We start from the raw sequence: 26144 nt of genomic DNA on the forward strand, positions 1-26144 counted from the left end.
GTATTCATAAAACTTGTCCGTGGTGCTGTCACCCGCCCTCCATCCTTGAATACATTTCTATTTACTCCAGCGTAAGCCTGCTGTCAAGATTTTTCCTTCTTAAAGCCTCGTTACAAAAACATGTGTTCAAAATAATATCACAGAACTAAATAAAATTGGAATGAAAATGAATGAGATCTTATCTGAACTCTGGGACGCAGATGAAGAAAAGGGTAGGGATCCCCTGTCGCGACCTCGAGACATGGTCCCTTCCTTTCTCCTGTGGAGATAAAAATACAGTGTAGTTTACAATTAAACTTGTATATGAACGCAAGGTAAAAAATATGCAATATATACATATGTTCATCGTTTGTTCCGGTGCTTCAGTTTTGCACACACATATCTAACCACACACAATTAGCCAACCAATAAACAAAAAAGAAACATTTTTCGGGGGCTTAACCTTACATTGTAAAATCTCATGCGTACTGTACACAATCCAAAATGTTTTTTTTTTTTAGAATTTTTTTTTTTAAAGAAATTTATATGTGTATAAGGACACCTTGGATTTTGGGCAACAGCAGCAATTGTTCTCAAATTTACCCATGGAGTTGTTTGGCGGTGCAAACAAATTGTATGTTATCCCTCCGTTCATGTTGAATCCTGTTTCTACTCTCATTCATTCTGAAGATGAACAGCCATCTCTTCGTCCATATTATGCCCATTCGGATGGCGGGTCCCTATCCCTATAATATGTCTTGACTCCCGTTGTCTCAACCTAAGAGTTCTATTGCCACCCCTTCTGTTAGGCATTACCTGTTCAATGGCATAGTAAGACAATTTGGTGTAACCTGAGAAGTGTTCTTTCTCAAAATGGCGAGCAATGGGATACTGTTGATCTCTATTAGTAATTGCCCTCATATGTTCGAGGACTCTTTTCTTCGCCATATGTGTTGTGCTCCCTACATATTTAAGTTTGCAGGGACAGGCCAGTACATAAATAACATTAGTACTGCTACATGTCAGGAATTGCATCATGCTGACCATCCTGTTAGTGCTACTGTTCCAATATTCCTTCTGCATTCGACTGTTTCCGCAGGCCTTGCAATGGCCACACGGAAAGAAGCCCTGTAGATCTATACTCCTTTTGTGGTTTTTGTTGGGCAAATCACTGTGCGCTAGAAGGTCTTTAAGGTTTTGTCCCCTCCTGTAACTTATCTTAGGTTGTGCAGGTAAAAAGTTCCCTATGATAGGGTCTCCTTTCAGTAAGTTCCAGTTACGCGAAACTGTTTTGTGTATTTGATCTGAATGTCCATTAAATGTCAATACCATGCGGGTGTCAGAGATATCCATTTCACCAGTAACCTCTATTTTGGAAACAGTTTCCAATATAGTATCTCTGTTTACTGTTTGCACCCTTTCCATAGCTTTTTTAAGGACCCAACTAGGATATCCTCTATCCTTAAATCTTTCTAGCATGACTGTTTGTTCCCTCAGAAAACCTGCCTCTGTACTGCAGTTTCTTTTAGCTCTCAACAGTTCCCCGTATGGGATGCTCCATTTTAGTGTATTAGGGTGGCTACTTAGGGCATGTAATAAAGTGTTGCCTGCTGTTATTTTCCGAAAGAGGGTAGTGGTCACTTTGTTCTGTTCAATCCTTACACATGTGTCAAGATACCCTAGTCTTTGCTCACTAATGGTGTATGTCAGGGTCAAGTTGTTGGTGTTTTGGTTAAGTTTAGTGATAAAAGAGTGCGCTTCCTGTTTGCTGCCTTTCCACACAACAAACAGGTTATCAATGTATCTTAGCCAGAGTTTCACTTTGGCAAACTCATTCTTTAGATTTTCTTCTTTTCTGATGTCCTCTTCCCAAGCTCCCATGAAGAGATTTGCAAAACTTGGTGCAAAGCTGGTTCCCATTGCAGTACCAAGGGATTGTTTAAAGATCTCATCATTAAATATAAAAAAGTTATTTGTCAAACAGAAACCAATGATCTCGAGTAACATTTGTGTATGGTCCCAGTGTCTTAAGTGTCTGCGTTTGAGAAATCTCTCACATGCCTCTATACCTTGGTCATGATTTATGATTGTATATAGGGAATTCACATCCATTGTCATTAATAAGAGATCTGAATCCCACTCAAGGTCATGGATTTTCCCCAGGAAGTCTTTCGTGTCTTTGACATAGGAAGGCAGCGTAACCACATGTTCTCTCAAGAAATGATCAGCATAACGTGACAGATTCTCCAAAACACCTCCCCTAGATGAAATTATGGGTCTACCCGGAGGGTTGTTTCTGTTCTTATGTACTTTGGGCAGTAGGTACATAACCGGGAGGATGGGATAATCTTTTTTGAGGTAACAGTATTCCTCCCATTCTACTAAGCCCTTGTCTTTCCACTCACACAATCTTTCCCAAATAGTTGTGATGCTGTTATTGTATTCTGCCCTGTTAGACCTTGTGTATGTGTTGGTATTGCTTAGTTGTTGTGTTGCTTCGACTTCATACATCTCTCTAGACATAATAACAATATTACCCCCTTTGTCTGCAGGCCGAATCACTATGCTGTCATCCTTGGCTAGTTCTTGTATAGCTTTTTTCTGAGAGAGAGTTAAATTATGCTTGAAATGTTTCATTTTTTTGGGCCAATTGTTTTGTCTGAACTCTAAAAGTTCCTTTCCTACCTGTTCTTGAAAAGTGTCTATGTTGTCATGACCCGTAGTTGGTAAGAAAGTTGACTTGCATTTAAAGCCTGAACAAGCAGATGAGTCATACCTGATCTCCATTTCATCTAGGATACGATGGGCATTACTGCTGATGCTAGGACTCTCAATATCATTTTGCAACTCATGTAATGCCACTAATGTATCGATGTCACCTATTGTTAGCTCCTCATTGAGCCCGGATCTTTCTACGTGGATGTTACCTTTATTCCTAGCTGGTTTCAATTTGTGCCATTTACTTAGTTTACATTTTCTACAAAATTTGAAAATATCAATTTTGTCATTCACGTAATTCATTGGGGTAGCTGGGCAAAATGACAGTCCTAGGCAAAGAGTCCTTTTATCTCTATTGCTGATATCTCTGGTGGAAAGGTTGATGATAGTTTGATTTACCATGCTGTCGTCCATTATTGGTTCGTCACAGAGCGTGTTTGTTTTCTTCCCACTTGCTCCAAAGCGTTCTCTTTTCTTTCTCCTCTGTTGGATCCTCTTCCGCCTCTTCCTCTTGTTCCCTTTGCTCTTCCTCTTCCCCTTCCTCTCCGTGTTGGGGTATTCTCCCTCTGATACTCTTGGGGTGTTGTTTTCAGTATTTGGCGTCTCCGTCTCATGAGCCGATATTCGTCTAAAAAAGTCTTTGGGCAGTTAATAATATCTCCCTCTGACATTGATCCTTCAGATGTTGTTGTTTGCTCTGAGGCTTCGGTATTGGTGCCACTTAACTCTTCCAATTACTCTTCTTGCTCTGTCTGTAGTGTTGTTTTGGATGGCACCTTGTTCTTATCTCTTTCGTACAGATGGTCATATTTCCTGCTGTGAGTTAGGATCCTGCCGGACTCATAATCACTGCAGTCTCGGTGAAGTTTGCGTTGTTTTCTAGCTTTTATATCTTCTTCAACTATTCTAAGTCGTTTCCTCATTTCCTCAAAGAACTTCACTATCAGTTCTTGTTCTGGATGTGAGTTTAGTTCTTCCTTTATATGTCCAATTTCTTTCTTGATATTGTCCCTATCTGACCAAGCGTATTTCACAAGGATTTTTAACATGTTCTTAGAGCTGTTGGTGGAGTTCGCAGACCATTCCTCTAGCATGTGTGGATCTGGTGAATCATACGATGGAGTGATGTATATCCTTAGTCCGCGAGGTATCATCCTTTTCTGTTTATTGGTTGGCTAATTGTGTGTGGTTAGATATGTGTGTGCAAAACTGACGCACAGGAACAAACGATGAACATATGTATATATTGCATATTTTTTACCTTGCGTTCATATACAAGTTTAATTGTAAACTACATTGTATTTTTATCTCCACAGGAGGAAAGGAAGGGACCATGTCTCGAGGTCGCGACAGGGGATCCCTACCCTTTTCTTCATCTGCGTCCCAGAGTTCAGATAAGATCTCATTCATTTTAATTCCAATTTTATTTAGATATGTGATATTATTTCGAACACATGTTTTTGTAACGAGGCTTTAAAAAGGAAATATCTTGACAGCAGGCTTACGCTGGAGTAAATAGAAATGTATTCAAGGATGGAGGGCGGGTGACAGCACCACGGACAAGTATTATGAATACGAAACAACCCACTAATAAGGGTTTGAATGTTTAGTTTCGTACAATATTGTTAAAATGATTGTCAATATAAGAGCCTGAGTGCCAATGCGAGCGAAGAAAAGATACAGATCATGAACCCACTCATAGGGCTGGGATCACGTATTTTGTTCCTGAAGACTCAGTCCTTTACAGGGATAGGGAGATAACGAACATAAATAAGTATACACGATTACTATAAATGGTGTTGGGAAATAGACAGTATATCAACATTCGAGCATGAATGGACTGTTCACAGCCTTAACTTCATTACACCACAGTATGGGCACAAAGCCGTGAAGTGGGGCACACTGGCAGTCAAGTCTCCTCGAGCTCAAAGGACATTAACACTCTTCTTATTATTTTCAAAGAACAGCATCCTGTATGTTTATACTAATTACAAAAATGTTAACAAAAAAGTATCAAGAAGGGTTACCTATATGGCTGCAAAATCTATGTAACGTTACTGTTTGTGCAATATTTACCAAAAACGCACCATTCCAAGATGGCGCTTATGTTGAGTTGGCCCAGTCCCCCCTCTATGCCTATGTTTCTGATACTGACGTTGTATGTAAGCCTTTGTCATTTACCAACACGGTGTGTGAACAAGCCCTAAGCGAGTGAAACGAGTCACGTCGGGTTTATGAAAATAATAAACCCTTTTGAATGACCTTGGGACTTGGTGGATTTATTTCCTGATCTGAGTGCACAAACGGGATTCCGTTTCTTCTTTGGATATATATATATATATATATATATATATATATATATATATATTAGTACATTTTTATATAATTTTAAAATATACACACACACATATATATATATATATATATATATATATATATATATATATATATATATATATATATATATATATATTCACTGAAAAAACCATAGGTTTCACACATTTTATAGTTAGCTGTACAGTTCACTCGAATGAAATTCCACGTTATAGTTAGTGCAGGCAACTATAACTCACGCGACCGCAATCCTCTGCTGATGATGTCAGATATTACATCACTGATGACATATGTGTCTTTATGAAAAATAAATATTTGTAATATATGTATAGCTAAAGATACAGTATTAGCATCAACAGAGGATTGCGGTCGCGTGAGTTATAGTTGCCTGCACTAACTATAACGTGGAATTTCATTGGTTTTTTACGAGTGAAATGTACAGCTAACTATAACATGTGTGAAACCTATGTTTTTTTCAGTGAATTTGCAAGGTTTTTTAAATGCTAATTCCTAACTATAACGTGTGTGAAACCTATGGTTTTTTCAGTGAATTTGTACGTTTTTTTAAATGCTAAGTTATGTATTTATTTTTAATTTTTGCGCGCTGTGGGCGCTCGGTGCGCTTCGCGCACCGAGCACCCACATTGCGCATTTCGTACCGTGCACGCCTCGCCATTTTTTTCAAAATATCAATTGTTTTTTTCTCCCTTGGGGGTCCTTAGATTTATATATTAAATGTGATTGTTATTTTTTTTTTTTATTATTTTTTTTTACCGTACGCGTACGGTAAGCTTACCTTATGCGCACCCCGCGATTTTTTTTACAAAATATTACATTTATTTTTCATACTTTTTGGTCCTTCGTGAACCCCCTTGCGAATGCTAGGGGGTCTGCAACTCTCTTCGTTGCCCCCTTTTCATGTTATCAACCTTTTTTTTTCAGTGCGACAGACAGAAAATTGCGGCCGATACTTCCTGGTTTCGACCGATTCGAATGTTTACTTTGATCTAACAACCAATCAGAATCGCGCTCACGCACGGCACCGTACGCGTACGGTAAGCTTACCGTAAGCGCACGGTAAGCGCACGGAGCGCTGCCACAGATATATATATATTGATTTAAATGCTATTTTCTCAGGAACTACTGAACAGATTTACACCAGACCTACAAAAGGCACTTCCTTGACCTGCGGACTACCTCTCTGCCAAATTACAAGTAATTCTGTTCAGCCGTTCGGGCTGTAGCTGTGTCTAAAGGTCCTATAGAAAAATGCATGGGGAAAACGCGTTTTGGGACCCCCCTTTTTTCTCAGCCCCCGCTTGACGAATCCCCCCGAGACTTTCAGGGTAGGAGCGGAGCGTAGCGCCCCATTAGTTTTGAAAATTTCGCGAGGATTCGTCGACCGGCGCCAAAATTATTCCAAATAGAATGTTGCGGATTTCCTATGGAAACAGGGTCCTAACTATAACTACCTACTGGCGACCGCCAGTAGGTGTTATATATATATATATATATATATGTACCAATAACATAAAATCTATTATAAATTAAAACATTAAACTATTCAAGAATCTTTAAACTTACAGTTTTCACTCCAGTGATTCCAACAGTAGGGAAAGTGTTGGATAGCCGAGGGGTAAAAATTACTATTCCCACTCCCGTGAGTGCAACAGTAGGGAAAGTGTTGGATAGCAGAGGGGTAAAAATTACTATTTCCTCTCCAGTGAGTGCAACAGTAGGGAAAGTGCTGGATAGCGGAGGGGTAAAAATTACTATTCCCACTCGAGTGAGTGCAGCAGTAGGGAAAGTGTTAGATAGCAGAGTGGTAAAAATTACTATTCCCACTCCAGTGAGTGCAACAGTAGGGAAAGTGTTGGTTGCGGAGGGATAAAAATTACTATTCCCACCCCAGTGAGTGCAACAGAAGGGAAAGTGTTGGATTGCGGAGAGATAAAAATTACTATTCCCACTCCAGTAAGTGTAACAGTAGGAAAAGTGTTGGATAGTGGTGAGATAAAATGTACTATTCCCACTCCAGTCAGTGCAACAGTAGGGAAAGTGTTGGATAGTGGCAGGATAAAATGTACTATTTCCACTCCAATGAGCGCAACAGTAGGGAAAGTGTTGGTTTGCGGAGGCGTAACAATTAATATTCTCACTCCAGTCAGTTCAAAATTAAAAAGAAACAAAATATTAACAACAACATAAATATTTAAAAAACAAAATAAAAAAATATACATAAATATGTTAAGAATAAAAATACAAAATGTATTTATTATTAAAAATTAAAATATATGTATTATAATGTTAAACACATATGGAAATACCTACAAATATAGTACATAAAATAAAAAAATATTTTCAAAAAAATAAATATTTTTAATTAGAAATTATTTAGAAACAAAAATATTAATTGCTTTTTTCTTTCTTACCCTATAACATCCCACAATTCACAACCCACATCTATTTTTTTAAATGTACTTCCATAATTGACATAATTGACATAATTAATTACCAATTTAAAAAAATGATTAAACTAAAACAACTAATTAACTTCCCACACTTTACCCCTGTAATCTAAACAACACACAGCTAAAATTAAATTGTGAAAATTATTTACACAGTTAAAACTTATTTACAATTAAATATGAATAGTATTTAACAACTAATTATAAAGAAAGAAAATTTAATTTACTCCCCACCCTTTACCCCATAAAAGGAAATACCCTAATTAAATATCAATTAATGAATTAATATTAATGATCAACTAATTATTAATTAAACATAAATTACTTCCCACCCTTTACCCCTATAAACCCCACAACCCACACCTAAAATTAATTACACAATTTTCATATTAAATTTTCAATTAATTAATGATTATTAATTAACAACTAATTATAAACATGTAGTATTTCCCATCCTTAACCCCTATAAACCCCACAACCCGCACCTAAAAATAATCACACAATTTCCATAATTCATTTACTAACAATTAATTAATATAAATTAACAAATATTTATTAATTTTAAAACATAAATTACTTCCCACCCTTTACCCCTATAAACCCCACAACCTGCACCCAACATTAATTACATAATTTCCATAGTTAATTTTCAATCAATTAATTAATCTAAATTAACAAATTATTAATTAATCAAAATTCAATTACTTCCCACCATTTACCCCTATAAACCCCGCAACCTGCACCGAAGAACAAATTACACAATTACCATAAGTAATTACCAATTAAATAATTAATGTTAATTAATTAATAATTAATTACAAATAAATTACTTCCCACTCTTAACCCCTATAAACCCCACAACCTGCACCTAAAACATATAGGGTGAATCAGTTCCGGAGATTTGGCTTCACCCAAATTACTTTCTATTTCTATACCATTATGCTACGATTGGTGTATAATATTCTGTTTCCGTGTTTGCAATAAACAAATTAACCTGAGTTTAGTTGTCGACCTGAGTTCTTGCATAGCAATTCGGATACTCTGGAATTTAGACATTCTGGAAAATAGTTTTCCCTTTACTTCTCATGCTGCACAACAAGAAACATTGACCAAGCTTTTGAGGAGAAGGGTTTAGAGTCTAGAGCGTCATTGAAATCAATGCAGTCTTAATATGGTGGACAGAACTTTGACGGATGTCCTGCATCCACTCAGCTCGAAATAATGTCCCCAATTTTTAGTTTCCAAAAATGTTTTCTAGATTGCATCCGATGCTAGTTCACATATGACCCTTAGACACTACGGGGTTTATTAATGAAAACTGTCCCATCGCTTCGTGAAAACAGCGATGCAACAGTTTTCACTGCTCCCTGCTTGTGCCACGATAGATGCCCCTTATTTACTGTATGACCCTCCATGTCGCAAAGAGTGATAGATATGTCAGGAGTCAGCGCAAAAGTCACACATTGCTGGAGTTGTGTCTCAAGCATGATGCAGCTACAGCAATGCATGAGTCAGACACACTCACATAGCACTGCATAGTCACCCTTACTCCTGCTATGAGGCAGGCTTAAGATTTTGACGCAGTGGCATCCCAAAAGTGATGCAGGGAAATCTGTTAGATTTCACTGCGCCACTCCTACAAGGCTTTGTTGCGTGGGACGGCCCACCATGTATACCTTATACCTGACAAAGGTATAATATGGTGCAGGAATTTATACAGTGAGGCATCTGCCTAGATATGGCGCAACGTGGTGCATTGTTTACGCCGCCTCACGAAAAGTGACGTAACGTTGGTGCAAAAGTGTTGCAAGGGGCTTAAAAATAAGCCCCTACAGATGTTGTCTGCATATGGCTCAAGGAAAAACAGGCTTCTTCATTTACCTTTGTGGGAGGAGGGGCAGGGTTACAATAACTACAGTTCTGCTGAGCAAATCAACAAAATCATTACCTATATTTATGGGTATCTTAAACGCGTCTAGAATGAGTTGTCCGGTAATTCTGAGAAACAAATATTAGACAGTGGCTGATCTCTTTCTTAAAGGAAAGGCACCCTCTCTGGTTGAAATTTACGGACTGAAATGCATAACTTCAGTGGTCTTAAAGTGCTAAAATAATGTTAAACTTAGGTATATATCTGTACTCCTTTTACATTAAGGACAGTGAAAGTATCCATTTTTGAAGACTCCAACCCACCAGAGACCAAAATGAATATCTATAAACCAAATATTTTGTTTACTCACCAGTTCTAAGGAATTTACATTTTTTATTAAATATATCCAGATATCTTTTCATCATGAGATATTAATCACAGTGATCTCATTAAGTCTGTGTTTTCCCAGTTTCTTTTAAAAAGCCGCAAGAGTCAAATTTGTATGTTTATTTCTGTGCAAATTAGGACAATGATTGTTTTTTTCTTGTCCATGCCATAAAGAAAGGCTTCACGTTTCTTAATTAGGTGACTTGGAAACATACCAAAATAGACAGTTAAGAAATATTTTTCTCACCAGTACAGCGTAGAGGTGTTACGAAAACGTTTCTTTTTAAAATATTGAATTATTATTATTATTCATACAACAATGTAACAGCATTTTTCCTGCATTTATAAATCCACCATCACCTTAGCTATGCATCAAAATTAAAGAAGGAAGACAAAAAACTGGAAATATGGAAGTGGGACTGGGAGTATAAAAATTAATGAGACACAGCAAATGTAAAAATCATGCAGCGTCTCTTAGGTGCATAAGGGAGACTTAGAAAACAGTCATGTCCTTTGATCAGAGTATTAGGGAGGGAAAGAACCTAATGATATGAGTGAATTGTTAGCCAAAATCTGGAAAATTATAGTAAATGGAAAGCTGACTTCTATTAAATGCTAGGCATTAAACAGGAGATCTTGCGGTCTATTCTGGTTTCTGAGATTGATACATTGCACTGCACCCACACACCTGTCCCGTGTGTGTACATGTAGTTCTCAATCAGGCATCATCTGAGGAACAAATAACTTATGATATAATGTGGTATACAAGGAAAAAGGAGAATATGTAGTGATTCTGAGAGGTAGAATCTTAAAAGCTGTTTTTAGGTCCCCTCTGAATGGTAGTAGGTTTGGGTGAAAAATGTATTCTTTCTGGTATGTTCCACCATCTGGGTTTCAAGCATGAAAATGTTTAATGCATGGTTTTAGATTTCTTCACTGGGGGTATCTCCAGTATTAAGTCGGTCTTACTCCTTGTTGACACTAGGCCTTCCAGGGTGTGCAGTTCTCTTATAGAAAATAAAGTAGGCTACTATGGATGGCGTTGTGGGTAATGCAAGCTATTTCAAATTCAATTCTGCCTTCCAGGGTGAACTATCATTAATGTAATGGGTCTCTTGAAGCAACATTAAGAAATGGGTTATTTGCGAGGTTCCTAGGCAACCAGAGAGCATTTTAGTCAAGCCTTTGGCATTTAAGGTTAAAATCTTACAATCAGATATGTTGTAGTTTGAATCGTCAATCAGGCGGTGAAATAAGCAATCAGGTGGTTGTATAATAGAATGTGCTAAGTGATTGGTGTACACATAGCAAGTTGTAACTGACATCCAATCTTGGATGATACAATACCATTTCGGATTCAGCTGCCCTAAAATTAAGGGTCTTATGTACTATTCCCATTCACAAAGCATGAATGCTGAATTTGCACGCTGACTGATTTGCAAATTTGAGAACAATTTGCTATGCAATGCATGTACTAACAGGTTGCATTGCAAATTGTCTGTTTGCAGAGGGATGCAATTTGCTACCCCATGTGAACAGCTGCGAATGCAAGGATGGGGATTGGAAAGGGACAACAGACCTCCATCACTGCATTTGCGTTCCCAAATTGGAAACTATTTAACAACAACTACTGTCCATTAAATGGTCAGCTGCAGTTTAAACATAGTTTCCCATGTAGGAACACATTAGGGAAGAGGCAGTGAACCTCTGGACCACTGTCTGCGCTCCTCCACCCTGCCTGACACAATTACCTACTGATCAGTGGTTTGCATATGGGTTCACAAACAGCTGATACATCCCTTTCCGAATCACAAACAAGAAGGGGACGTCTCTTTCATGTCCGCTCCTATTTGTGATCACCAAAGAGTTTTAAAAAAACATTTTATAAGTTGTAAAGCCTTTTCTAACTAATAAAGGGCTTTAGTACATTGTAAAAAGCCATTTGGCGCTCATATTCCAAGTGAATGTATGAATTGTAGGGCTTACAAGTACAATAGAACCCCCTGATCTTCTTTGTAATTGGAGCATCCCTGTTCAAACTTGGCTCAAGTTGGTCTATGTTTAAACTGCAACTGCCTTACTGAAATGTGTGCATTTAATTGGCTTGTACCTGGAAAAGAACCTCAGCCTACAAGGATACATTGACTCCATAATCAATTACAAAAAACAAAAACAATGAAATTAAATGCAGAATGAATCACATAATGTGCCCTTTGAAATAGTGTACCTATTGAGAATTTTCGATAGTCATCTTTTCTTGCACCTTTGGACACTGTCAGAATTCTTTAGTCTTTCTTCATTCTAGAATTTCATATTATTATATAAAGCGTTTCTAACTATTTCTTCTGGCATCTTGTACTAAAATTCTATAGACCACAAAACTCATATGATCTAGAACCGTTCCGTGTTTTGAAAGTCTTTCAACGTGTAAGCCATCCACATGTTCTGCTCTCGTCTGCCAAGTTTTGCTAACATTAGTTTATTTTGAATCGATAGGTCCTACTTTGGTAATTTTTCTCTTAATTGTGAAAGCTTTGCAATTGTTTTTTGATGAAAGTTTAGACCTGAAGGTTTTAAACTCATCAGTAACCAAGAGAATGTTTGTTTTTGCTGGGTGAAGCATCTCTCTGCGTTTGGTTCTTGCAGGGAGATTAAGCAGAGCAATCGATCTATACCATTCTCAGCAAGTGCAATAAGAAAAATATACACAGGAGGAGAAGAGTGCCCGTTCACTCCTAATTATTACACTGTAGTGTTTGGGAATAGAGAGATTCTTCAATTTTTTGATTTTTGTGACGGTTAAAGACACGTAGCGCTAGATTTACGTTTTGATGCATATCTCATCTATGGCAAATGATTTCTTTTGCTTTTTTATCAAGTTAATAATCCAGAAGGATAAGAATAAAGGATCACAGATTGAGTAGGAGTGGAAATGTATCCACCACTGCATTTTTTATAATATTTTTACGCATGAAAATCACGACAGAACTCCTTGCGATGTCCACGATATTCACGAGTCACTGATGTGAGGAGGGTATCCATGTGTTCCAAAAACATTAGTATATGTTTTTTTCAATGGTTTTGTAGATATTTAATCACCACAAATGCGGATGATGATTCATATTTAGGTGTAGTTCTAAACCATGTGTACTTTTCCTATTATTTCGAACTCAGTAACTCCTTCAGTACTATCTCTAAAAAACATTTAGGAGCTATAACCCTATGGGGCCGATTATGATGAGTGTTAGAAAGCCTCCGACCCCAGGTCAGAGGCTTTCCTACACTCATCGGTTTCAATTCTGACTGGCTGATTATGTTACAGCCGGACGGAATTGAAACCAGTTGGCCATTCCGGCCGGTCATTCCATCTGTCTTCCGTTGGGCTCCAACATGAGCTCCCATAGAGGAATGGGAGTATGCGACCGTACCATGCGCAGTCGCATTCTTATGAGATGGTCGAGCTGACCCGTTTCCATGACGTTGTTGGGCGGATGCAAGTCTGCCAGACATCGAAATAAGCCCCACAGTCTTCAATGTGCAAAAGCATTTAGTTAGGTTTTATTGTATTTTTTTCCTTTCTTTTTTCTTCACATTAGAAGAAATCTATCCTTCAAACCCACGGAAAAGGGACATCTCAATGGCACGTTCGCATACAAGTACTGCTTAAGCCTTCATGGATAAATTCCACGTTTAGAAATGCAATGAGTGTGGTGAACTATATTGCAGTTGGATAGTTATGGTTTTGTAGGTGTTATCCACATTTGAAATGACAACTACCATGACACTACTGTTGGGATTCTCCCAGTCTCATCCTTACTTAGCCTGATGACTGTGGAGTATCTTGTTACACAGTAGATTTTAACATCAAAAGTTGCTTTACAGAGACTCTGGTAGAGGGAATCAGGGTCTGACATTTGTGCTCAAGTCAAGTATACCTTTATTTGGCCACTAATTATGACCATAAAAGCACAGAATAAAATCCATTTTAAATCATACAATTAACCCCTTGCCTGTTCATGACGGAACCACTCCGTCATGAGCCACGGGCGCCGTGTGCTCATGACGGAGTGGTTCCGTCATGCTGCGGCCGTTGCGGCCGCTCCGCCCGCGCGAATAATGCAAGTGGGCGGAGTTGTGACGGAACCACTCCGTCATGAGCACAGCGCGCCCGTGGCTCATGACGGAGTGGTTCCATCACGAGCTTGGCGGCGCCGCGCTCACCCCGAACCCCCCCAGTGCCGCGGCAAAATTTGTGCTGCGGCGAAGGGGTTAAAACAATACCACATTTAAAATAAATAGATCATGTCAAATATGCCGTCGGAAGAAAACACATCATAGCATGGCAGAAACCCATCCAATATGATTCAGATGCATACATTCTTCTTAATAAAATAGCAGCAACAATCAAACTAAGGACAGCAATACAAAAGTCAATAGCAATCATCTGACGAGCTGCTAAAGTGCAAACATTCTTAATTTGTGTTCATAAATGCAAGACGCTGCCACACAAGATTCACATACATACAAGGCAGAACGAGCCATTTATTCCATCACAATTTCTTCTGGGACCTAGTGACTATGAAGGCTGCTTTTTGAAGGCCCAGGGTCGCTGCTGATGACTCTGTCACTTTCTACAGCTCTCACAGTTTAGTTGCAAAAGGCACAGTGTTATGTGTAGGACAGTGCAAGAGGGAGAGAGAGAGAGAATGAGAGAGAGAGAGAGAGAGAGAGAGAGAGAGGCATAGCAAGAGACGGAAATTGGGCAGAAGAGTAATGGAGAAAAAAGCAGGAGAACAACAGAGAATGGGTGGCTGGAAAGAAAGAGGGCGGAGGAATGGTGTGGGGCTGGTTTTAAGCGTTTATGCTAGGGCTGCTCTTATTCCTATTCCGGTGCTGCACACATGCATAGAATGGTTCTTTAAAGGATCCCCTAGTGTCAATTTTATCAGGTTTTGACATGCTTCTACCGGGATCGATCATCATTCAAGTAAAATATGGGTAAGAAACCCATCTTACATGAATATTAGTGACCAAGTTCTGGAGGCTTCAATGGAGCAACCTTTCTGGGATACCTCTGATACCCAGGATTTCGTGACTACAGAATCAAGCTCTACTCATGACACTTGTGAGAGAAGGCTTGAAGGTCACTTCTTCAAGGTTGACAATATGCATCTAACTATTTTAAATTGGTACAGCTGCAGTTAAGGCTTTTCAGTGACCAATGAAATGTATTGTCACATGAATTTAGGCCTAGATTATGAATATGAAGCAAAATTCTGATATCTGTGCAAACTTCAATTTAGGGTTTGGAATTCCAAATCCTGCAGAAATATTCAAATTCGGTAGTTACAAAGTGTGGTACATATCACACCCTCATTTTCCTGAGGTCAGTTTTGGCATATCACACCTGCAACATTTAAACCGTGAGAAAAATGCCCAGTACTTACCAATAAATGCATAATACTGTGCGGTAGGCCCCAAGTTCCACAAGTTATGCCCCACTTCATAGTGAAAAATGGGAGCAAAAATAATTTTTGGATTAAAAAAAATGCCTCCCCCTATTGTTTCATAATTTCTTTGGTCCGGCTATGTGCTCTAACCCCATTTGGACACTTGTCATCAAGAAGTTAAAGTTTTCATTTTAACAGGAGGAAAGTGGAAAGATAGGATATTATTCACAATGCATTTCATTAGGGGTTAAGTTTAATTTATTGAGTTAATTCTAAGAGAATTGTAAGATTGTAATCATTATTCCCCAATTCCACCACAAGGACCCTCCAGACAGGCACCATGGTGGTTGACGGGTTGCCAGATAGCAAGAGGGGGACATGGATATGGAGTTCATTCACACTTGCATATGGTTGAATTTAGTGCTTTCCAAGGTCAACATAGGCCCACCACATATTCAAGGTTTGTTTGGTTATCTCTGTCCCTGTCCTTATGCATAATTTCCTCAAATTCTTGGCAGCCCAGCACCTCGAGATGGATTCCCATTTGTCCCTCTTTCAGCCAAGTATGTGGCACTGCCCCCTGAACTGCGAGCTTCAGGGGTAACGTGTAATCTCAATTTTTTTTACATTTGCATGGTTCCTAGATCAAGGCCATCTAAGAATTTTTCCAGGTACTCTATTGTTCCCCTCAACTATGGTCAGTCAGTTCCAGTAAGCCATAAGTCACATGCTATATCCCATTTCCCAAGTAGCAGACAAAGAACTGTTGATTTCTTTCACTTTATGTTCATCTCTTGGAATAGATTTGCCAATAAGGTATCTTGCGGCTGTTGTAGAAATATGGAGCTTTTTTCTTCCAAGCCTTGAGTATCTGCCTGGCCTGCTGGTGTCAAAGAAGGTATGCTAAAATGTGTTTTGAAGGACCTTTCCCCAGTGGCTGTCTCAGGTGCAATCTATGAGCTCTCTGGACCTCCAGAAGAGGTAAGAAATAAATAATCAAGAGTTTGAAATAATCATACATCGTGAGTATGTCATGGCTCACTGGTGTCCTCCCCAACAGCCTTATTTTTTAAATTTTCTTCACTGTCCTGTTATTGTTTCCTATTGAGACTGTTTCTGTTTGTTGTTCATGTTGACCTTTGGGGAAAAAATTCCAGAAAAAGTCTTAAAAAAAGAAAAAATGTATTTTCAGAACTAACCAAATATCTCAAAAGATAACGCGCTTGTACCAACGTTAACCATAATTTTTTCAGGTATTAGAAATACTAAATTCGAAATTAATATAGAGATAAGTGGTAAGTGTAAGGGAAGGTAAAAATCTATCTTAGTGTGGCATCATTGTACGTTGTCAGTTAATAATAGACTATTACAGTGATATTTGATAGTATTTAATAAACATTACACAAAGTGAATCCATAATTGTTTTTCTCAAATGCAAATATAGACTTACAAGTATTGTAGTTTGTCTTTGGGTGTACTCTTTCATTCTGTTAATTTTCTTTTTTCTCTCTCTGTAGTGCACTTTCCTTTTTTGCTTCTCCAGGTATTTTTTTAATGTTTTGTTTTCAAGGTAGACTGATTTGTTTTGTAAAAGATCTTTAAAGAATAAATGGAGCTCTATTGCTCCCCAACAGTCAGTGCTGTCTGTATGGTTGTTTTTGGTATTTAGTACTTTTAGGCTGTTTATAGCCCACTTTGTGTTATTAACTAATCACATAATGCTTACATTATTAAATGTAATTGTTATCCATTTATCTATCTTTTTTCATTGCATGTGATAAAAAAATGTGTGTTAAAAATGGCTTTCTAATACTTGTTAAATGTCATTGCTGCACAGTAGTTTATTTTCTTACCTCACTTTCAATTTTGGTACTATTGTGCTAGATTAGCAGCCCAAATTTTACATAAGCCAATATTTATCCCCCTTTCAAAATCACGTTTTTGTTGTTATATAGTTTCCTAATGGCCATTCATCTATTTATGTATTTGTTTGTCTGCCTCTCTGTTGCTTATTCTTGTATGTCGGTGTATGTAAAAAACAATTAGAGTTTGGTTTGTTAGTCATAGTTTCGTATTTTGGGCCAAGCAGCATGTTAAGAATGAAGATATTGAAAATGGTTTAGGTTTGACAGGAGTTGAACTAACATGGATTGAGGAAAGAGATTTGGAATGCAATCAGTTACTCCCTCTACTTTCCTCTGCATGTGAACAGCCCCACTGTGTGGTTATTCATTGTGATGACAATGATAGAGGCCATTTAACTGGAGTTACATTCTAAAATTGAGATGAAGGAGACATTTGAATCCTAACGCACATTGTGTATTCTCAAACATCTGTCAGGACAGAAGCTGAAGCGGTCCACCGAAAATGTTGCTATGTTTGAAAAGACTACAAGACGTGAACAAGGTAGTGTTAGAATTCCTTTGTGATCATAACCTGTCTGCAGTTTTTGATTTCAATATAAAATATTAGCAATGCAGCACTGTATCATTCTGATGGCATACTTTTATCAGCTTATGAAAACCATAATATTATTTCATTAAATTTCATTTATCATATATAAGGTTTTTTTCTTTATTTCAACAAGTACTGCAATACTTCCTGGATACTTTCGGGAGAGTACTATTGTACTCCAAACACGTAAAAAAAAAAAAACTACTTTTCCCTTACTCTACAGAGTTTGCTAAACTTCCTTATTCTTTCCAATACTTTGAAACAAGAAATTTAAAACACAGGACAAAGACAAATTGTGGTCTAAACAATATGACAGCTTTTTTATTTTGTGAGGGCCTGAATTATCAATAATATTGTGTTTCATAATAGCCATGCTCTGCAAAGGTATCTCGGTATCCTGCTGCCCAATATATCACTAAGCTTTTGTCCCTTATAGGTTAAAAACAGCTGAGCATATTCAGATCAAATAACAGAAATGACACTTTCTATACCATATTCTATATTCCTGTCAAATGTTCTGTAAATCTGGGCAGCCATTTTCCCACTATGACTGTCAACAAAGTCAATGGAAAATGCACTGGTGGGAAAACGAGTATTGAGACCCCCCCCTTTTTTCAGTGCACTCCATTAGCTATTCACCACACAACTTTGCATCTGCGTTTATCAAGATTCATCAAACTGTTATTACCAAGCTAAAATCTGAGCAATATCTATCTATCTATCTATCTATCTATCTATCTATCTATCTATCTATCTATCTATCTATCTATCTATCTATCTATCTATCTATCTATCTATCTATCTATCTATCTATCTATCTATCTATCTATCTATCTATCTATCTATCTATCTATCTATCTATCTATCTATCTATCTATCTATCTATCTATCTATCTATCTATCTATCTCTCTATCTATCTATCTATCTATCTATCTATCTATCTATCTATCTATCTATCTATCTATCTATCTATCTATCTATCTCTATATATAGCTATATATTTTAGCTTCACCCCTTCTCCAAACCACAGATGATTGTGGCACACCATAGTACTGTTGCAAGTTTCTTATTGATAATTAGTTCAAATTATCAATAAAAAACTTTCATCAGGACTAGGGTTTGACTCAATCTTCTGTGGTTTGGAGGAGGAGTGAAGCTAATATATATTGAAGTATAGCAAGCCATCAAGGACATCTATATCACCACACGGGAAGCAGCCAGTTTGCTTGTGTTGTGTTAGATATATCTATATATCCACTCAAAGGTTTGCCTGCTGTGAGAGGACACCACACAGGTGAGTTCGTTATATAGCTCCATTTATTCAACGAAGGCATGCTCAGAAAGAACCAGCATCTCGGCTAAAATCAAAGTCCCTCCCGACGCGTTTCGTGCTCTGAAAAGCACTTCATCCTGGGGTGCTGGGATACTGCTGTTGGAAGCCGGCAAAGTCTGCTTGCACATTTAAACAATCAGTCCCCGCCCTGGTGGGCGTGGCCACAGCCTGCGGCCTGATGGTAAATGTAGTGCTTGTATTCCTCAAGTGAGTTGCCAAGTCCCAAACAACAACTTGAAATAAAATCCACAGTGGGTGAGCACACAGTATGCCAGGTTCTGTGCTGCCTCTCAATTCATTGAAAAGCACTTGCCTGCCCTTAGTGTTGAAATGCCAAGTGACACCGCAACAGGACTGTGCAAAAGCGTAGCAGGGTCTCTCCCGCGGCTCAGGCGGGCCGCAACAAATCCACTCAAAGGTTTGCCTGCTGTGAGAGGACACCACACAGGTGAGTTCGTTATATAGCTCCATTTGTTCAACGAAGGCATGCTCAGAAAGAACCAGCATCTCGGCTAAAATCAAAGTCCCTCCCGACGCGTTTCGTGCTCTGAAAAGCACTTCATCCTGGGGTGCTGGGATACTGCTGTTGGAAGCCGGCAAAGTCTGCTTGCACATTTAAACAATCAGTCCCCGCCCTGGTGGGCGTGGCCACAGCCTGCGGCCTGATGGTAAATGTAGTGCTTGTATTCCTCAAGTGAGTTGCCAAGTCCCAAACAACAACTTGAAATAAAATCCACAGTGGGTGAGCACACAGTATGCCAGGTTCTGTGCTGCCTCTCAATTCATTGAAAAGCACTCGCCTGCCCTGGGCGGGGACTGATTGTTTAAATGTGCAAGCAGACTTTGCCGGCTTCCAACAGCAGTATCCCAGCACCCCAGGATGAAGTGCTTTTCAGAGCACGAAACGCGTCGGGAGGGACTTTGATTTTAGCCGAGATGCTGGTTCTTTCTGAGCATGCCTTCGTTGAATAAATGGAGCTATATAACGAACTCACCTGTGTGGTGTCCTCTCACAGCAGGCAAACCTTTGAGTGGATATATCTATATATCTATACATATTACCTACTTGTGGTCACCAGTAGGTTGTTATAGTAAGGACCTTGTTTCCATTTCCATTCAAAAAGCATTTTTCTCTTGCCTATATCTTTGGCGCCGTTTGACAAATCTTTGTGAAATTTTCTAAACTAATGGGGCAGTTGTGTCAGCTGCTGTGTTTAAAGTTTCGGGGTGATTCATTAAGCGGGCCAAGAAAAAGAGGGGGTCGCACCAAAAAAAATGTCTGCGTTAAATTCCATTAGAAACTGTTCACGTAGCTATAGCCCGAATTGCGGAACGGGATTACACCAAATTTGGCAGAAAGGTAGCTCTTGATCCAGAGTGCACTCTTTTTGTTGAATGGTGTAAATCCGTTCAGTAGTTCCTGAGAAATGTTAATATTTTTCAGATATCCAAATGGGATGTGAAGGATCGGCAAACCATCCCGATCTCGAGCCTGTAATCTGATTGGCTGTCAACACATCAACTCCAGAAGTGTTGGCAGCCATCTTGTGACTCGGTTGAACCAAGTCACAATAAAAAAGGTCATGAAACATGAAAAATCAAGAAATGTGGGCAAGGTAGAAACGCCCTGACCCATAGGCATGCTCAGGGGTCCCACAGGGACCCCCAGGGCCAAAAAAAGCATTTTTTTAAAATAAATTTGATCTGCCAATTCGGCCGCAAAATTTTAAAACAGTGCTCCTGCTCTTTGTTTTATTTAATCCCCCAGGTGGGCCAGGTCCCGGGGGCAATGAAAAATTAGCTGCGGGGGCCCATGCGCATGCGCAAGGACTGCAATCTTCCTGGGGCTTATAGATTGTATACGGGGGTTATGTGGCTCCAGCCCCCCTGACAGCCCCAGGGATCACCACCTCCCGGGGCTACAGAGAAGACGGGAGGGGGCTTTGTGGCCCCCTTAAGGAGTCCTCCATGGTGCTGGGGAACACCACCCACCAGGGGCCCGCTCCAGCAATGTCCTGGGCTCCCGCCAATCCATAGCAAACTCTGCTTTGCTTAATGGAAGCAAGAGCAGGAAAATGCTCTTGCTTCCATGAAGCGAAGCAGCATTGGTTTTGGGCAAAGAGAGCTGCATGTTAGCAGCACCCTCTGCCGAAAAGCAATGCTGGCTCCCGCAGGAGGCGGGGAGCCTGCAGGGACCACAGGGGTCTTGAGGCTCACTCCATGGTCCCCAAAGACATGGCCATGCCCCAGGGGATGGGGTCCCAGAGGCAACATTGGCCTCAGGAGGGGGACCGTGCAGACCCCCTCCAAAAATAATAATACAAAAAAAATAGAGGGCAGGCCCTGGGGGAAGAGCCAAAACTGGGAGAGGGAAGGGGGCATTGTGGCCCACCAGGGCGGGGACTGATTGTTTAAATGTGCAAGCAGACTTTGCCGGCTTCCAACAGCAGTATCCCAGCACCCCAGGATGAAGTGCTTTTCAGAGCACGAAACGCGTCGGGAGGGACTTTGATTTTAGCCGAGATGCTGGTTCTTTCTGAGCATGCCTTCGTTGAATAAATGGAGCTATATAACGAACTCACCTGTGTGGTGTCCTCTCACAGCAGGCAAACCTTTGAGTGGATATATCTATATATCTATACATATTACCTACTTGTGGTCACCAGTAGTTTGTTATAGTAAGGACCTTGTTTCCATTTCCATTCAAAAAGCATTTTTCTCTTGCCTATATCTTTGGCGCCGTTTGACAAATCTTTGTGAAATTTTCTAAACTAATGGGGCAGTCGTGTCAGCTGCTGTGTTTAAAGTTTCGGGGTGATTCATTAAGCGGGCCGAGAAAAAGAGGGGGTCGCACCAAAAAAAATGTCTGCGTTAAATTCCATTAGAAACTGTTCACGTAGCTATAGCCCGAATTGCGGAACGGGATTACACCAAATTTGGCAGAAAGGTAGCTCTTGATCCAGAGTGCACTCTTTTTGTTGAATGGTGTAAATCCGTTCAGTAGTTCCTGAGAAATGTTAATATTTTTCAGATATCCAAATGGGATGTGAAGGATCTGCAAACCATCCCGATCTCGAGCCTGTAATCTGATTGGCTGTCAACACATCAACTCCAGAAGTGTTGGCAGCCATCTTGTGACTCGGTTGAACCAAGTCACAATAAAAAAGGTCATGAAACATGAAAAATCAAGAAATGTGGGCAAGGTAGAAACGCCCTGACCCATAGGCATGCTCAGGGGTCCCACAGGGACCCCCAGGGCCAAAAAAAGCATTTTTTTAAAATAAATTTGATCTGCCAATTCGGCCGCAAAATTTTAAAACAGTGCTCCTGCTCTTTGTTTTATTTAATCCCCCAGGTGGGCCAGGTCCCGGGGGCAATGAAAAATTAGCTGCGGGGGCCCATGCGCATGCGCAAGGACTGCAATCTTCCTGGGGCTTATAGATTGTATACGGGGGGTTATGTGGCTCCAGCCCCCCTGACAGCCCCAGGGACCACCACCTCCCGGGGCTACAGAGAAGACGGGAGGGGGCTTTGTGGCCCCCTTAAGGAGTCCTCCATGGTGCTGGGGAACACCACCCACCAGGGGCCCGCTCCAGCAATGTCCTGGGCTCCCGCCAATCCATAGCAAACTCTGCTTTGCTTAATGGAAGCAAGAGCAGGAAAATGCTCTTGCTTCCATGAAGCGAAGCAGCATTGGTTTTGGGCAAAGAGAGCTGCATGTTAGCAGCACCCTCTGCCGAAAAGCAATGCTGGCTCCCGCAGGAGGCGGGGAGCCTGCAGGGACCACAGGGGTCTTGAGGCTCACTCCATGGTCCCCAAAGACATGGCCATGCCCCAGGGGATGGGGTCCCAGAGGCAACATTGGCCTCAGGAGGGGGACCGTGCAGACCCCTTCCAAAAATAATAATACAAAAAAAATAGAGGGCAGGCCCTGGGGGAAGAGCCAAAACTGGGAGAGGGAAGGGGGCATTGTGGCCCTTCTTCCTTAAAAAAAAATAACTGGCTGGTGGGGTGGTGAGGTCCCTTTGTGTCCTGGTGCATTCGCAGAGTCGTGGAGAAAGGGGATGTGACCTCTGACCACCACTCAGCAATCCAGGTGTCGGGCTTACAAGAGGTAACAGAGAGGTAGTTGGCCCCCAGTGACCCTCATTCCCTAACCAAGAGTGTGCCAGGAGGCGTGTTTACAGAGTGGTAGAGAAAAGAAGTGTGGCCTGCGACCACCTCTCATGAATCCCACTGTGTGGGGCTTACTGGAGGTAACAGGTAGGCTAGGTGTCACCTAAGGACCCCTAGGGGTATGCCCAGACGTGGGTCCCATGCTCTCCATGCCACTGGAATCAAGCTATCCTGGCTGAAGAGGGGTGAAACCCCGAAACCGGTCCTAGGATGCTTGTTTCCAGTCCAGGGAGGACCTGGCTTGGCAGTTTGGGCTGGACTGTTCCCATGAGGCACAGGGTCAAGACTGATTTGCATATGGCTGGGTTCAAACTAGAACGGCATGGTGAGCAAAAAAACTATGGATTTAGGCCCAGATCTCTGTACTGGGGTGAATTTATGACATTGTTCTGCATTCTGTCCATCAACTGTTGTTTTTGCATTTGTCACCCCGAGTGGGAAGGGTATGCCCTGACGTGGGTCCCGTGCTCTCCATGCCACTGGAATCAAGCTATCCTGGCTGAAGAGGGGTGAAACCCTGAAACCGGTCCTAGGATGCTTGTTTCCAGTCCAGGGAGGACCTGGCTTGGCAGTTCGGGCTGGACTGTTCCCATGAGGCACAGGGTCAAGACTGATTTGCATATGGCTGGGTTCAAACTGGAACGGCATGGTGTGCAAAAAAAAGATGATTTAGGCCCAGATCTCTGTACTGAGGTGAATGTATGACATTTTTCTGCATTCTGTCCATCAACTGTTGTTTTTGCACCTAAGAACCCCCAGCAGCCAAGGGGACTTTTTCCTCCAATCAAGAGCGCGCCTTGAGGTGCATTTGTAGACTGATGGAGAAAGGGGGCATGGCCTGGTATCAAAACTTGGCAATCCTGCTGTACGGGACTTACTGGAGGTAACAGGAGGGGTAGATGGCCCACAAGGATGTCCTTGGTGCCAACTACCTCTCTTGTTACCTCCAGTAAGTCCTGCACAGTGGGATTGCTCAAAGGTCTTTAGAGGCCAGGCCCCCTTTCTCCACCATCTTCAGAGGCCAGGCCCCCTTTCTCCACCAACAGCGCCTCCTGTGCACTACTGGATGGGGGATGAAGTCAACTTTACTCCAGAAGGACATTGGGGGCCAAGAGGCCCTTCTGGTACCTCCTGTAAGTCCTACACTGTGGAATTCCTGAGAGCTGGTTAGAGGCCCAGACCCTTTTCTCCCTCACTCCGCAAATGTGACTGCTAGTTAAAAAAACCTTCGAAATTCACTGAAAAAAACAAAGGTTTCAGGGATGTTATACTTAGGAATTAGCATTTTAAAAACCTTAGAAATTCACTTAAAAAGACACCGTTTTCAGGGACGTTATAGTTAGGAATTAGCATTTAAGTTTTTTTTGAAATTCATGGAAATAAACACAGGTTACAGGAGCGTTATAGTTAGGCTCACATTTCACTTGTGCAAAACCTGTGAAATTCAGCTGTTGTAGTTAGCTGAACTAACTATAAATCTCCCCCCACAATGCACTGCTGATGACATCACATATTACATCACTCATGACATGGTCAGTGACATCACTGGTGACATTACTGATGACATCTCAAATGACATCACTGATGACATCATCCAGTGAGTGTGAGTGTTTCTAAAAAGTTTAGGAATATTATATTATCTACTGGCGGTCGCCAGTAGATAGTTATAGTTAGGACCGAGTTCCCATAGGAAATCTGAAAATTCTATTTTGAATAACTTTGGCGCCGGTTGACTTATCTTCGTGAAAAAATCAAAACAAATGGGGCGCTCCGCTCAGCTCCTACCCTGAAAGTGTCGGGGTGATTCGTCAAGCGGGGGCTGAGAAAAAAGGGGGGTCCCAAAATGCATTTTTCACATGCATTTTCCTATAGGACCTTTAGTCGAAGGTACAGCCCGAACGGCTGAACAGAATTACTTGAAATTTGGCAAAGAGGTAGTCCCCAGGTCAGGCATGTGCCTTTTGCTTAAATGGTGTAAATCCGTTCAGTAGTTCCTGAGAAAATCAAAAGTAAAATCACATATATATCTGGGCGGAGCCTAGCCACACATCTCATCGTGAGATCTGATTGGCTGTCAGCACTTCATCCAAGAAGTGTTGGCAGCCATCTTGGGACCAATATACATGATAGCACCTCATTAAAAAGCATTGCAGTTAATAGAAGGTTTTAAGACTTTAGTTGCATTATAAATCATTTGTTGATGGTACCATACTCATTTTAGGAATTGTGGTGTGTTCTAAGGTGATTTTACCATGTGAAAAAGCCTTCTGCTGTGATATCATGAATCATGTTTGAGAGAAAATTATTTTCTCATGCTTTTCCCACAGAGGTTTGGAAGGTGATCTATAAGCTGACTGAGAGCATATTTTCTGTAAATTCACATTATCTTTCTCAGTCATGTGAGAAGGAAGTCTGACATTCTCAGTAAAACATGTACATCCAACAAGGGCAGAGACTGTCAGTTGATTCCTTTGTGTTCTACTGCAGCTTCCCAGAGTGTTCTAAAGAACAACTAGAGCGCTAACAGTCCTACTTATGACAAACGTATGGCACACCTGAAGCCATCTTTGTTGGAATAAAGTGGTAATTCTTAAAACATTTAATTTAAAAAGGAACAAAATGAGGCGGTTCATTTTGCCATAGAAAGTATGATTAGTGCTGCAGAAAGAAAAATTAGGGCACATTTTGAGTGACTTCTCAAATCCTCTTCTATTTCATTATAAAATTCTGACATGCAGACTGAAACATGCACTTTCAATACCAGCAGCAGACTTCCCTGGTGAGCAGTAGCTTTACTACAGTGATCTAATAAGCAACTAGAGTGCTAACATTCTGAATTTATGGCAAATTTGTGACACATCTGAATGCCTTCTTGATGGAATCAAAGTAAAAAACTGAAAGTATTTCCAAATGAGGAGACTGTAGTAAATGAGGAAATTAGGAAACATCATAACAAATAAGTCTCCCAAAATGG

This window comes from Triturus cristatus, chromosome 8 (assembly GCF_964204655.1).
Source record: "Triturus cristatus chromosome 8, aTriCri1.1, whole genome shotgun sequence".
In the NCBI taxonomy this organism is placed as follows: Eukaryota; Metazoa; Chordata; class Amphibia; order Caudata; family Salamandridae; genus Triturus; species Triturus cristatus.